Source organism: Bombina bombina, chromosome 4, assembly GCF_027579735.1.
Source record: "Bombina bombina isolate aBomBom1 chromosome 4, aBomBom1.pri, whole genome shotgun sequence".
Lineage (NCBI taxonomy): Eukaryota > Metazoa > Chordata > Amphibia > Anura > Bombinatoridae > Bombina > Bombina bombina.
The window spans coordinates 781,845,368-781,862,077 of record NC_069502.1 but is presented as its reverse complement, the minus strand read 5'-3'; the positions used below and the strand labels follow the sequence as shown (position 1 = coordinate 781,862,077).

At 37.5% G+C, this 16,710-nt stretch overlaps 1 protein-coding gene across 1 annotated transcript in view; it reads right to left on the bottom strand.

Annotated features, from left to right (window-relative positions):
- Positions 1–16,710, bottom strand: part of KMO (kynurenine 3-monooxygenase) — a 387,978-nt gene that overhangs the window by 65,166 nt on the left and 306,102 nt on the right. The window lies entirely within an intron of this gene.

Sequence of the window (16,710 nt, the reverse complement as noted above, 5' to 3'; positions counted from 1 at the left end):
GAGTCTTGGAAGAAGTGAGCGGTACAGCCTCTACCTCCAAGACTCCTACTGCATAAAAAAAGTCAGTAGTAAAGAGTGTTATGGGCTAACGCCGGAACATAAAGCTCTTAACTACAGTGCTATAAAGTACACTAACACCCATAAACTACCTATGAACCCCTAAACCGAGGCCCCCCACATCGCAAACACTATAATAAAATTATTTAACCCCTAATCTGCCGACCGGACATCGCCGCCACCTACATTATACCTATGAACCCCTAATCTGCTGTACCTAACATCGCCGCCACCTACATTATACCTATGAACCCCTAATCTGCTGTCCCTAACATCACCGACACCTATATTATATTTATTAACCCCTAATCTGCCCCCCCCAACGTCGCCGCAACCTACTTACACTTATTACCCCTAATCTGCCGACCGGACATCACCGCCACTATAATAAATGTATTAACCCCGAAACCGCCGCAATCCCGCCTCGCAAACACTATAATAAATTTTATTAACCCCTAATCTGCCCCCCCCCCAACGTCGCTGCCACCTACCTACAATTATTAACCCCTAATCTCCCACCCCCAACGTCACCGCTACTATAATAAAGTTATTAACCCCTAAACCTAAGTCTAACCCTAACACCCCCCTAACTTAAATATAATTTAAAGAAATCTAAATAAATTTACTATAATTAAATAAATTATTCCTATTTAAAACTAAATACTTACCTATAAAATAAACCATAAGATAGCTACAATATAACTAATAACATTGTAGCTATTTTAGGATTTATATTTATTTTACAGGCAACTTTGTATTTATTTTAACTAGGTACAATAGCTATTAAATAGTTAATAACTATTTAATAGTTACCTAGTTAAAATAATTACAAAATTACCTGTAAAATAAATCCTAACCTAAGTTACAAATACACCTAACACTACACTATCAATAAATTAATTAAATAATGTTTTTTTTCAGCCAGCTCAGCCCCATTGTTTGCTATGGGGAAATCGTGCACGAGCACGTTTTTCCAGCTTACCGCTACCGTAAGCAACGCTGGTATTGAGGTGAGAAGTGGAGCTAAATTTTGCTCAATGCTCACTTTTCTGAGGCTAACGCAGCCATTCAGAAAACTCGTAATACCAGCGTTGTTTAAAGGGAGCGCTGAAAAAAAAAGGAGCATTAGCCCTGCACGTTTTTACCGACAAAACTCGTAATCTAGGTGATAGATAATCCATTAATTACCTATATCCCAGTTTTGCATAACCAGCACTGTTATATTAATACACTTTTTACTTCTGTGATTACCTTGTATCTAAGCCTCTGCAGACTGCCCGCTTATTTCAGTTCTTTTGACAGACTTGCATTTTAGCCAATCAGTGCCCTCTCATAAGTAACTCCACGGACGTGAGCACAATGTTATCTATATGGCAGTCAAATGCATTCAGATAAGAGGCGGCCTTCAAGGGCTTAGAAATTAGCATATGAGCCTACCTAGGTTTAGCTTTCAACTAAGAATAACAAGAGAACAAAGTAAATTTAATGATAAAAGTAAATTGGAAAGTTGTTTAAAATTACATGCCCTATCTGAATTATGAAAGTTTAATTTGGACTAGACTGTCCCTTTAACATAAACCGAGTAAAGCCCATTTCAAAAGGTTCAAATGATCATTCTAGCTCTCCTGTTGTATTTTTAGTTAAAAAAATATCAATAGGTACAGGAAGAGTTAAAAATATCAATAGGTACAGGAAGAGTTAAATAAAATACCAACAGAAACAAATTTGGTAAATTTTGCTAAATTCAGTAAAAAAAAAAAAAGGATTTACTGCATTAAAGATAATACATTTTCTTCACTCCCAGGTAAAGCCAGTTTATCCATTAGAGAATCACTGAAGAAATATAAAGTAGAAATTAAAAGAATCCTTAGGGACGATTTATCAATGTCTGGCGGACATGATCCGTTGTAGCTGATCATGTCCACCAGACATCGCCTAATGGCGAACTGCTTGTGGTGAACTACTTGTGCAATGCCACTCCCCTCACATTTGCAGCCAATCGGCCACTAGCAGGGGGAGTACACAACTGGGCGGATTGATGTCAGTCGCCTCAGAGGAGGACCCAACCTCGAAACTTCTACTGACAAGCCCCAAGGCTAGCATAACATCAAGGATGCAATACACCCGAACGTCAAAGACCGTAGTCTGACCGAGGGTATTAGAATGGAATAGACAACAGTCAGAGACCTTAAAGGGACACTGAACCCACATTTTTTTCTTTTGTGATTCAGATAGAGCATGAAATTTTAAGCAACTTTCTAATTTACTCATATTATGAAATTTTCTTCATTCTCTTTGTATCTTTATTTGAAATGCAAGAATGTAAGTTTAGATGCCGGCCCATTTTTTGGTGAACAACCTGGGTTGTCCTTGCTGATTGGTGGATAAATTCATCCACCAATAAAAAACTGCTGCCCAGAGTTCTGAACAAAAAAAAAGCTTAGATGCCTTCTTTTTCAAATAAAGATAGCAAGAGAACGAAGAAAAATTAATAATAGGAGTAAATTAGAAAGTTGCTTAAAATTGCATGCTCTATCTGAATCATGAAAGAAAAAAAATGGGTTCAGTGTCCCTTTACGACCACTGCTTCTTAACTCTTGTTTCCAACGAGCCTGAAGGCTCATGTGGAAACAGATGCATTGGGGCAGATTGACACTTTTTTTTTTTTTTAAATAGTTTTTTTATTGAGGTACATCTTAAGGCATACAACTCATATGGAGAACATAAATAACATTGTACTGTGATACATACATCAACAAAAAGAAGAAAAATGCACCAACATTGAAAAGTTTCCACAAGACTCCATATACTGTAGTTATAGATATAAAATAACAGTTTCCATTATCTTAAAGGAGGATATATATTTCTGAGAAGTCAATAGTATGCCAGCAAATGATTAACTCTCCAGTCAATTTGTGAGGCCACTTTGGACCTCCTAAGCCTGGTTTGACAGATGGTTAGGAGGTTACGTTGAGCTTTGTGTGTAGACCTCATTTTATTTCTATTGTGATATACTAGAAATAAAGTGATATGCTTGAACAGTATAAGTAAGGTATAAAAATATTCAATTATAGGTATAACCACCTTCTAAATGAACGCAAAATATATGTAAACTGAGTATTTTACTTTTAGGTGTTATATTTATAGATACGTGTAGTTAAATTTTGGCCACCTCATAATATTTACTGATAGGTATATCAAACTTCTAAATAATTGCCAAGTATATGTAAACTAATTGATATACTATTTGAAGTTATACATATAGATTGGTGAAGCTAAATTTTGAGTAACCACAAAATGTAAGGATACTACTCTTTGTATCTAGTAGAATAAATATCAGTTATTATATTAAATATGGTAATTACGAGATAAACCGCGCCAAATATATCCGGGTAAGGTTACAAAGTACCTGAACACAATTAGTGGGGGGGAGATCCACCAGGCAGCTTTATGGAATGACTTCTAGATAGGAGCTGCCCCCTAATTAAACATATAGATATAGATTGTGGAGTAGATAGCGCCTCTCGAGGTGGGATCCCTAAAAAATTATGATATGGTGCAGAGGGATAACCGAAGCCCTCCTGGGTCAAAAATAAAATAAGGTGAGGGTAGGGAATTTATAAAGGTCTACTCCATTTTTAGTGAGAGCAGGCCAGAAAATTACATTTTTGGATTTAGTAGTCAGGGCATTAAAGTGAGGGAAAAATAAATAAGGAAAATTTGAAAAAAATAAAAAGAAGTAATTAACAGTAGGTGTAGTGTAACACAAAAAACAAATCAGCCAGGAGAGAGGCCGTTTGTGAATTACTGTCTTTGGGATTGCAAAGTGAAGGCTTATATTGAGGAATACACAGGAGGTCCACTTATATACCAAACATTTTCCTTAAAGGGACAATAAACCCAAAAAATGTATTTCATGATTCAGATAGAGAATACAATTTTTAAAAAGTTTCCAATTTACTTTTATTATGAAATTTATTTAATTATCATGTTATTCTTTGTTGAAAAGATACCTAGGTAGGTAGCATGCACATGCCTGAAGCACTACATGACAGGAAATAGTGCTGCCATCTAGTGCTCCTGCTAATGTATAACATTATTGCAAAACTGCTGCTACATAGTGCTGCAGACACGTCCACACTCTTGAGCTTATATTTCTGCTTTTCAACAAATGATAACTAGAAAACTAAGAACATTTGATAATAGAAGTATATTAGAAAGTTGTTTAAAATGTTATGTTCTATCTAAATCATGAACGAAAAATGTTGGGTTTTATGTCCCTTTAACACATTAACACATATAATAATACTAGAACATAGAACTCCATTGTTTGTCTATGTGACAATTAACACTATGGATAAAAAAGAAAAAAAAACACAAGCCAAAAACAATAACTAGATATAGGCTGTACATTATCTGCAGCTAAAGCAATTGACACTGAAAAACAACAGCTCAAATAACATTCTTACTATTTTGCTAGTATATTGCACCCAGATTTGAGTAGATTGTAACCATAGATATCAAGTGAACAAAAAAAAAACATGTCTGCACATAACCTATTGTGAATAGTAAGGTATAGGGAGTTTATCTTGAGAAGGGCCAGGCTGCTGGGTAGCTTTTAATGATAATGAACCATTAAAATTAACTGATATTAGGCAGTATTAACCTTTGTATTTTAGGTTATTTCTCAACTCTTAACCTATCAGGGGTGTTTGGGACACTGGGAAACAGATGTAGCATGGATCCGGGATCCAGGGAGGCACCACTAGATAACATAAGACACTATCACTGGAGAACAGGAGACACTATACCTTACATACAAAACGACCGCTGGCAGTGGGTCAAGGAAAGAGCCTATCATGTATAAGGATCACTCGTAGGATACCAGGCATAAAATATTAAGCTGTGTCTCCTCATAAATTGAAACAAGTCATAGGAGCATAATATATGAGGAGGTATATGAGTAAAGAATATTAAGCTAACTGCTCTTTTACCCAATTATATGTTAACCTGTCTCTAATGTCCTCTCAACATCCAAACCTTTATGTGTAGTTTTGAATGAGACCATGGACAGTCATATTATGCAGTTTCTGTAGAAGCAATATAAAATAAATAAGGAAGCTTTCCTGAAAGATTTCACACCAGTGAAACCATAAAGAGATCCAAATTATTCTGCTATGGGCGAGTGTGATAGTCTGAGAGTATAAGTCTACCCTGTAAAATAGGTGTTGTCCATGATCCAAACAAATAATGTGCAGTTCTGCAGATCTGCCAAAGACACAGTAGTTTCTCTGGGTAGTAGTGGATAGTCCCTGGTCCGTTAATCCACTCCGATTTTCCTGAGCACTGTCCCATATAGATGAAAGCAAACATAGATAGCCCTCAACTGTTTCACTTCCGCAGCCAAAACCCTCAGAATATTGTGTAGACTTTCCTTAGAGACTCCACTTTGCATTGAGTGCAGCAGTGAAGTGATGAAAAACCATAAAGCTCATATCAGCCTACAGGTAACAAACATGGCATTCAAAATTAAAAAGTTTGCTATAGGATATGGGTGTTATCCATAATCTAAGCGGACATATTTTTGTAGATCTCCATGGACATGATGTCCACGTATGAAAGTGATGGGCAACCACTAATCTATTAACCAACTCCGTTTTTTTCAGATACCATCCCATGTAGGTGAAAATAAGCATAGATTGTCCATAGCTGCTTCTCTCCCGAAGCATGAGGTCGAGTAAATGAGTTTCTCAATTGAAAACATTATATGATAGTCATTGAGTAGTGTAACAGAGTGGGACCACCATCTTTACATGTGAGATACCTATGGCAACTGGCGAGACAGGCCGCCACCTCAGAAATTGTTTTAGACGCTATTATCAGCTGTAGACTCCATGATATTGAGCTCTTCTTATAGATTTCTTTTAGTGCAATCCAGTGTCGCTATCCATTATAGTGGATGGTTCCATTAATGAGAGATATTAAGCAGATTCTTTAAAACACATGAGCAGCATCTAGTCATGTGACTTATCATAGCCGCTGCCCGGAAGTCCCCCCCCCCCCCCCCCCGATTGACACTTTAATAAATCGGCCCCATATAAAATACCTAGGCACTTCTTCAGGGATAAAGTAACCTCTTCCTATTTTTGATTACATTTGGCCAAGCTTTTGAGACTCTAGTTGCCAAATAATAGAAAACACATATCTAAATAAACTAAGCATAAACTAAATAAGAAAAAACTACATTGATAAACGTAGTAGTCTATAACAGATGTAAAGTACAGTATAAATCAGTATAAAGCATCAAATGTAAGTAACATGTAGATCTGAAATTAAAGTATATCCTGCACACTTCTAGGAGTCTCAAACAAAAATCTTGAGTTAAAAAAAAAAAAAGGTTCAATAAAATGGGAAAAAATTTGTGAAAATGAACCTACTATTGAATTAACTGCTGAACACTGAATAAAGATTGTATGAGGTTGCAACTTTAAAAGGAATATCAGAAGATTAATATATACATTAATAATGACAAAAGAAAAAACAATGTAGTCAGGGAATATGTTTGAATGTATTTTATGAAACTTGGCATGCTGATAGCATTTTTTTATTAACCTACCTATATTTTTCATGTATGTGCAGTAAGAATTTTAGTGGAGCGCTATTTAGCTATATCAATATCACTGAACCGCTCTAGGATTAGCGTGCAATCTAGTATTATAAGTCCATGATAAAACAGAATTACCAGAGTATGTTTAGTGCTCAAATTAGCAGTTGAAAGTTATGTGTAAATTCAAAATATAAGTTTATTATTAAAATAAATGTATAAAAGTTTTAATGGGAAGGGTTCAAAAGTATATACAGGATACATATATATATCAATATATAACACTTTCACTCCCGTGGAGTTATTTATGAGTCAGCACTGATTGGCTAAAATACATATCTGTCAAAAGCACTGAGATAAGGGGGTAGTCTCCAGATGCTTAGATACAAGGTAATCACAGAGGCAAAAAGTATATTAATATAACAGTGTTGGTTATGCAAAACCGGGGGATAGGCAATAAAGGAATGATCAATATTTTAAACAATAACATTTTTGGTTTAGACTGTCCATTTAAAAAGACAAACACACACAAGTCCTGGATCCAGTCTTCTTAAAGTAAAAGCAATTCCAGCAATGCACTTCAGCTGATAATAAGCTTTCTCAAAGCTAATGCTGCTAACTTGTGGTCCCTTTTATTTAAATCAACAATCCTGAAATTAAAGGATAGTTTAACCCTCTTTATAACAACTATTGATTTATCCATAAAATTAATTAAAACGTTATTCTATTTCATATATTAGTACAATCATATTTTAGTAAAATAAATTAATATAGTAAAGATAAATACAAAAAAATCCTTTATCGAAATAATGTATTTAGATTTTTGACCACACTGTCCCTTCAAATCTTCATCAGCGATGATCCTGGGTTTTGGAATAATCATCCTCAGCTGAAGAGGATGACTGATTTAATTATATTCCTGGATACAGGTTACATAGATGGGTCACTCCTTAGTGATACCCCAGGTAAACCCAGGACCTCTGAAGGGTTCTGTTCTGTCCTTTGAATGCATTTGTTTTTAACTGGCGTGAATGTACTGTTTTTAAGGTAGGTCCATAGAACTGTCTTGGGGATGACCCTGGTGCAATGTTGCAATATCCTGTCTTGGATCAGGCTCAGCACATAGGTTACACAGCTGAGTGGGGAACACATCTACAGTTCCTTACATAGCAAACACATATAAGGAGGAGTTAAATTGGCAGTAGATTTCCCTACTAAAGGACCAATGTTTTATCCTAGCTGTACTAGTTTGCTCCATAATGAATTACAACAGTAAGGACAGACGAGTATCTAAAATTAAATAGCAACACAGAAATACAGTATAAAAGGCTTAATTCCCTCAGGGGAACACACACATTTTGGTACAATGTAAGACTGAAGTTCCTGTGAGGGAATCAGATAAAACTGGGTACTGTCTCTTTAAGAACAACAAAAGTACTTTAAAACATGAACACATGTTAAGTCAATTAAGGGTTAAATAAATATAAATTAATGAAAAAGCTCTTGTTAAGAAGAGAGTCTACCACACCAAGACTCTGATAAGTAATTGCAGTGTGTCAGCAAAAATGGCCACTGGACTGTGACGGGAAGAAAAAAAGAAAACATAATTTATGCTTACCTGATAAATTATTTTCTTTCTTGGCAGTCCATGAATTTATTAATTACCTATGGGAAATACTTCCCTTGGCTACCAGGAGGAGGCAAAGACACCAACAAAGCTTTACATATCCCTCCCACTTCAGTAGTTCAAGCCGAACATAAGGAAAAGTAGAGAGATACAAGGGGTATTGAGGTGCCAAAAGACTGCCGCCACTACACAATAGCAGGGCGGGTTTGTGGACTCTGTTTTTACACACAGACGAGTGTATACATCAATACAGCACTGTTTTCACACACAGACGAGTGTATACATCAATACAGCACTGTTTTCACACACACACAGAGCAGTGTATACATCAATACAGCACTGTTTTCACACACACAGAGCAGTGTATACATCAAACTGCACTGTTTTCACACGCAGAGCAGTGTCTACATCAATACTGCACTGTTTTCACACACAGAGCAGTGTATACATCAATACTGCACTGTTTTCACACACAAAGCAGTGTATACTTCAATACAGCACTGTTTTCACACACAGAGCACTGTATACTTCAATGCAGAACTGATTTCACACACAGAGCAGTGTATACTTCAATACAGCACTGTTTTCAGACACACAGAGCAGTGTATACTTCAATACAGCACTGATTTCACACACAGAGCAGTGTATACTTCAATACAGCACTGATTTCACATACAGAGCAGTGTATACTTCAATACAGCACTGATTTCACATACAGAGCAGTGTATACTTCAATGCAGCACTGTTTTCACACACAGAGCACTGTATACTTCAATACAGCACTGTTTTCACACACAGAGCAGTGTATACATTAATATAGCACTGTTTTCATAGTCATACACAGTAGTAGAAAGTTTGTGAACTAAAAGCATGAGGTCAAGTCTGAGATACAATCTGGTTGAAAATTTCTGATAAAGAGACCAGTCCCCAAGATGAAGAGATCTGACGTAATCCAGAAACTGTACAAAGCATAAAGAACTAAAAACAAAATAATTCTCTCTTTTCAGAAGATGACAACTCTGTAGATAAAAGAAAATTGCACAGAGGTCAAATGTTATTGGTAAACTCTCCTCCTGAGGAGGCCAAACACAAACCTAAGAGATTTGCTACGGTGTCAATTATTGTCCAAGAGGAGTGAATAAAAGGATGCTCCAAAGGTTGGCTTGGTGATTTAAAAACACAAGAACAAATATTGTTTCAATAAGGAATCCATTGATTTTTATCTCTACCTTTCCAGGGAAAAACCTTATTTGGTCCTGGTCTGGGTGCCACTTTTTTTTCCATAGTGACTGGTGGAAAATTTGTTTTTCTAGCTAAAGACTCAAAATCTAGAGAAAAGAATAAATCAAATAGCTGATTTTCATTCCTCTCATCAATTTAGGAACAAAAAATCTTTCTCTGTCTCACAAAAACATGTTGCTTCCATATCTTCCTGTAAACCCAAAGCTATCTGGAAAATGGTCAAACAGGATAAGAAGCTTTGCTCCTCATTTACATTTACATAGAGTAAGGTACTTGACCAGGTAAATCAACAGTAGGATGAATATCAGATCAAATATGTTTGTGCATACTTGTAGGGCATAGCCACCAAAACTTCAGTAATTGATGAGTGCATAAAATCTTTAACCCTGGAGCAAAATCTGTAGAACTTTTTTGTCGGCATACGCTGTCGGCATTTAACATTGGACAACCAGTTCTGGAGAACTGCTTGTGCAATGCTGCTCCCTGCAGATTCGTGGCCAATCGGCCGCTAGCAGGGGGTGTCAATCAACCCGATCGTATGAGATCAGGCGTATTGATGTCCACAGCCTCAGAGGTGGCGGACCAGTTAAGTTCATCCATTTGCGGGCGCACAATAAATAATCAGCCATTACAAGTGGCTGGTTATTGCTACTGCGAGCTAACAGTGGCAATTAGGGCTCAAAAAATTATTACTATAGGAAATTGTCCCAACTTAAATGTACATCTGAGTGGATCTGAGTTTACATTCATCTCGTATAGTTTCAGTGACGGAGTCTATAGAAAGAATAGTTAAGTGTCCTTATTAAAGGGACACTAAACCCAACAATTTTTACAATTTTAAACAACATTCCAATTTACTTCTATTGTCTAATTTGCTTCATTCTTTAGATATTCTTTGTTGAAGAAATAGCAATGCACATGGATGAGCCAATCACACAAGGCATCTATGTGCAGCAACCAATCAGCAGCTACTGGGCCTATCTAGATATGCTTTTCAGTGATAAAGTATATCAAGAGAATGAAGCAAATTAGATAATAGAAGTAAATTAGAAAGTTATTAAAAATTGCACACTCTTTCTAAATCATTAAAGAAAAAAATTGGGTTTCATGTCCCTTTAATAGTTAAATAGACCTAACACTGTACAATTCTAGCAACATTATTATAACAGAGAATAATAATTGAGAGGTGAGGTAAACATCACAATCAAATAATGGCACCAGAATTGGATATTGGGCATTTAGGTAGAACAATCTTGTGCATTAGGAAGAGTAGTAAAAATGGGGCAATCTGATTGAGGTTTTGTTACGACTTATATAGATAACACCACTATAGAATTTGAAGGGGGAAAAATTATACTAAAAGGCTCTTGCGCAAGAGACGTAGACATAAAGATGCTTGTGGGCTAGCAGATGACGATTAAAACTTTCTAGCCGATACCTGTCCTAGTCTCACTTCCTATACTGAATCCAAGGTTCCCAAATAACCCAATAACAATCCATTTTATCTATTGCGTTATAACAGCCTTTTTCCATATTAGCAAGATAATCAATTATTTGCATGACCTGTGGTATGGTAGGGGCATCTGAGTTTTTTCCAGTGACGAGTCATACAGACTTTTACAGCTGTGAGGATGATGATTAATAAAGCCTGTTGAAATTTCGGTATATTTTTAATACCAAAATGCAATAGTGCAATAGCTGGGGACGGGGCTACTGCTAGTCCTATATCTGTGCATAAATGGAAGACTTAGGTCCACATAGGGGAAATTTTTGGGCACGTCCACTAGATATGGGTATCTGATCTAAATTCTCTGCACTGTCTCCAAGCAGTCTGGAGAGCTGTTTGAGTAGATTTTAGCTATTTTATGCGGGGTCAGGTACCATTTCAGAAAAAAACCTTGAAATAGGTTTCAAGGTATGAGACACAATGTACAGATCTTTTGGTTAATGTAATTGCACGTTCTATGTCAATAGTTGTAAACCTCTCATTTGATTCTCTCTCCCAAGCCTTAATCTGCCAAGGAATGGTATCACTGTAATCTATGAGCAAGAGGGAATGATGGATCACTGGTTTAATCAGCTTGTTCCCCACTCTCCATCTCTTATCCCAATTAGAACACTCACAAAGGTGTGTCTTGGGGAATCCCGAAGCCTGGCAAAACTCACCACTATGCAACTCTCAAAAGGGAGCCACCTGGGTGCCTCTTCCATCTGTTCTACATTCTGTCTGGGGTTAAAAAGTTTGTTCTGTCTGTAGAAATCACAGATTTTCAAATAATTACAGGTGGACCAGTCAGAGTCATGTATGTTTGAGTGGCCAGTAAATAAAGCCCTTTAAGACTATGTATGGGAGAAGGGTGTGGTGCTATTTCCTTATGATGCCTAAGTGTATTCCAGATATGACAATTTCCTAGTATTATGCCATTTGTGAGCTGAAGGTCTGTCAATCTATGTTTGGGGGTCCAAATGAGATCACCTAACTTTTTACACCTCTGGGAAGCAGAGCCGTTTCTAGTTGGAACCATCCTGGGGCTTCTGATTTATTACTCCATCCCGCTATGTGGGTTAGTCTGGTGGCATCATGATATAGGTATATATTGGGGAAAGCTATGTCTCCCCTAGAATATGGGTGTTGTAGTGTACGATTAGCAATTCTCGGTTTCTTGCCCTTCCAGACATATTTTAAAAACAAAGAATGTAGTTGGGATAAGTATGATTTGGGAATCATAAGTGGAATGCATCTAAATAAATACAGGACCTTGGGTAGAATAGACATTTTAAGGGTGGGAATGCGACCCATCCATGAAATATCCTTATAGTCCCATCTATTAAATAGTTTTTTAACCGCAGTGATTAATGGTTCAAAATTTCTCTGAATTACTTTAGAGGTCTCTGGGCCTAACATGACACACAGGTGTCTAATCAAATCGGTTTTCCATTTAAATTGAAAGAGACTCTTGAGACTGGTTAAGGTCTCTTCTTCAATATTAACAATCTTTACCTTGTACAGTCTAAATCTGCCAAATTTCTCCAGGATTCTCTCTAACCGTGGATATAGGATTGGTTACCAAAATGGTCACATCATCCGCAAATGGAGCAATTTTCTTTGTGTGGCCTCCTAGAGTGATACCTTCGATTGAGGGGGATATTTTAATCTCCTGTGCCAGGGGCTCCATAACATGCAAAAATTAACGGTGAAAGGGGGCAACACTGACGGGTCTTGTTAGTAATATTAAAAGGTCTAGATTGAAAACCTATCCCTCTGACCATAGCAAATGGACTAGAATATAATGCCTGACCATTTTTGATAAATTGAGGGGGGGGACCAAACGTCTGTAGAACTTGCGAGTTGTAGTCCCATCGCACCCTGTCAAATGCTTTTTCCGCATCTAAAGACAGGGCTGCCATGGGGAACCCTCTTTTTGCTGCCTCCAAAAAAACATGAAGCAGTTTTTGAATGGTATCTGGTCCATGTCTGCCAAACATGAATCCCACCTGATCCATGTGAATGATGGTGGGCAAGAAATTTACAATTCTGTTGGCCAGCAATTTGGAAAAAAATTAATGTCGATATTAATGAGGGACATTAGCCTATAGTTTCCACACTGCCCAGAGTCCTTGTCTGGTTTTGGAATCGTGATTATTTAGGCCTCCAAGAATTCCTTGGAAAACTGTACTTGTCTATCTACTTTGTCAAACATCAGCTGTAGAAGGAGGGTTATGTGTGGTCGGAGCATTTTGAAAGAGGCTCCTGTAAACCCATCCGGTCCAGGGGCTTTTTTGGATTTGATTTGTTTAATCACATGATTTATCGTGGCTATGGTAATTGCAGTTCTAGTAACAAGGATTGGGACTCTGCCAACAATTTAGGTAGTTTAAGTGTTTGGAGAAACTCTTCTACTTTCTCAAGTGGAAGGGTGGAATCACCCTCATGCACTTTAAGATTATGCAGTCTATCATAATAATCAGCAAAGGCATTGCCAATAGCCTCAGGGGCTTAGACTTTCTTACCATCTATTTCCAAGCCCTGTATCCTGGAGAGTGCGGTTCTGGCTCTACGCTTTCTAGCTAGGAGTTCATTGGCTTTATTGCCTTTGTAGTACATTAACTGCCTGAATTTTAATAAGTTGGATTTAACTCTTTCTAGCTTTCACTCTAGGAGTTTCTGATGTAAGATGGATATTTCCCTTGTGTCTATTGAGTTTTTACTTTTTGCTGAAATCAACTGCAAATAGACCCAAAAGGCCTCCTTTATCTTTTTTTAAGTTTAGCTGCCAAGGAAATGCAAGAAACTCACATAAGCTTTCAGAGCCTCAGAGGGGAAATCTGATCAGATAAATTAAATGTAATACATTTGGTGGAAGTGTTTATGAGGTTGCCTCGAAAGCCTGGCTCTTCCCAGAGGTGACTAGGAAACCTCCAGACTGGTTTTCCGTGGGGGCATGGGGTGTAAATACATCTATCGTGACTGCATCATGGTCCGACCATGAGCAAACGTGTATATGAGAGTCAGTGATGTTGTTTAAGAGTCTGTAAGAAAATAATCTAATCTGGAATATGTCTGGTGTGGATTTGAGAAGAAGGTGTAATTTTTCTCATCTGGGTGGCATGTCCACCAAATGTCATAAACGTCTTATTGCATATAGACGGCTTTGAATTTTGCTGCTGAAGACAGTGTATACGAGTCAAGCTTTTTACCCTTTTTACAGTATGCCATTAAGTTTGCACATGCATATAATGTTTCTGTCATCTACATCCCTTTCTACAAGCACTTGTTCAAAGGCTACGTCTCTGTGTACTAAAATTGCAATTTCCTGGGACTTTTCTTTGTACGAGGCAGATAGGCAGTGTGGGAAGAAGGGGGATTTATATGGCTATTGTTGGTCTTTCGTCCAGTGGGTTTCCTGCAAAAGCAAAACATCTGCTTAAAGGGACATAAAACAGGTGGAGATCTGTGCATATCCTCAAAGGGCTAATTAATTAAAAATAGATTGCATAAAAAAAATGTTTAAAAATTGCTGGCAAGTATTTTAAAATAATTTTCAAATATAAGCAAAATGAAATAAATAGTTAAGCTGCCTGGAGAAGCCAACTCCACCCCCTCTTATCAGTGTTTAGACACAGGCATTGTATTTCAACTGAGTTCACAGCTTCTAGGCAAGCTCTAGCACAGTGATTTTCAACCTTTTTTTTGCCACGGCACATTTGTTTACATTAAAAAATCCTGCGGTACACCACAATCCCAAAATTTTACAAAATCACACATTGTAGCCTAATACCATATATATATATATATATGTATATATATATATATATATATATAAGCAATTTAGTAAATTCAATTAAGCTTTATTAGCATGACAGTTACTACAACTGTATTGCCAAAGCTAAAGGCACAATAATAACAATCAAAAGTTCCACGTATTGAGGCTGTTAGGGGGGTACAAGTGATAAAAATAAATTCTTAGGTGATAAGCAGTAGTTCCATGCAAGTAAAAGTTACGCTTGTTAGGGCAGTAAGCAGTGCACACGTATTAAGCCCAAAAGCAGAAACTACTGGTGCCCAAGTGATCCTACTGTTAAAGTTCCTAAGCCTTGGGGGCACCAGTATATGAGTTTCACAATCAGTTTAGGATAAGCATAAACATGGGGCCCACAAAAGAGCATCAGGGCTTGGCAATCAGGCAATGATGAGAGTAAACTGAAAAATTACAAAAGTTAAGTCAGGAGGGCAAATGGCATAAAATGCATATGATGGTATACAGAAAGGTCTCACCCAGTTAAAGTAGATGTTTTCTTCTCTATGCTGGAACAATATAATTAATATCCAGGGCAAATCTCCCTGAGCTTGATAATCCAGGAAGGGGGGTAAGTGGATCTGTAAAACTGACTATCGTAGTGTGTAGGTCTGCAGACACAGAAAGAGAATGGTGGCCGTTCCCGCCACTTCAGCCCACTCTGCTCTATTCTTCAAGGCGACTATCAATCCGGTCTCCAATAAGTAACACGTACCTCCTGGCCAGTTATCCCGTTCGGAAGCTTGGGAACAGGTGAATATAGGCTTCTAGGCCTCAGAGTAGGCCACCGTTATATGTGAGCTGTCGACCCCCGGCACTAACAGGCCTCCGCAACAGGGGGAGGGAGAAGGAAAAAGGTGTTTGCTTGACCTCCGTAGTGGAGTCCCGACCATCTGGAGTGTCGTATATCTTTTTATTAGATCTCTCAGTAGTCCTCGTGGCTATCATAGCAGATAGCAGATGCCTTTAAATACATGTGCCGCCACCCAAATGCGCACTGGCTTGATGGGTCTTCTCTTGCTCAGAACTCCTTGATATTAACCTTTGTAATGCAGCTAAGGTGAGTGAAATCTCGGGAGCAGAGCCCCAACCCTCCGGAGAACTGTGTGTAGGGTAGCAGCATCTACCGGCTTCTGTTCCACTTCAGGAGTGCACTTAAGCAAGGGACCAAATCACGGCGGCACACCTGACGATCTCTCACGGCACACTAATGTGCCACGGCACAGTGGTTGAAAATCACTGCTCTAGAGCATCTAAGTTTTGTTAGGTCCAAGAGTCACCTCTTGCGACAAGTGAGGAAACTATTTAAGAAAAATATATAAAATCGAGGTTCCAGAAGCTTACCTATTATAGTTCATTATGTAGATTTCACTTGTATCATTGGTTACGGTTATACTGACATTTCTATCTTTTATATCTTAAGGTAATCTGTATATGATGTTTTACTTGCACAACCTCAATAAAAAATTATTAAATAAAAAAACTTTATCAAAGTGCAACTTTATTATTATTGTTATTTATTTATAAAGCGGCAACAGATTCCACAGCGCTGTCCATGGGTTCAAAGATAAAAGTACTATAGTGATACAATACATTATAAGACACCGGACAAAATTAAACAAACAAATACAGGGGGAATTGAGGGCCCTGTTCCCGTGGGAACTTAAAATCTAGACTTAGGCCTTGACCTTTGAGCCTATTCTTATTGAAATCAGGACATAACATATTGAAATAATTGGTTGTCTAACTCTAAAAACCTTGAAAGTATTTAACTAGAATTGCCCCTAAGTAGTACAAACAGTGGATTAAAGTCATTTTACTGTTCACCTGTATTGGTATAACAATGTATCACGAAAACAATTAAACTTTTAACTGTAGCTTAG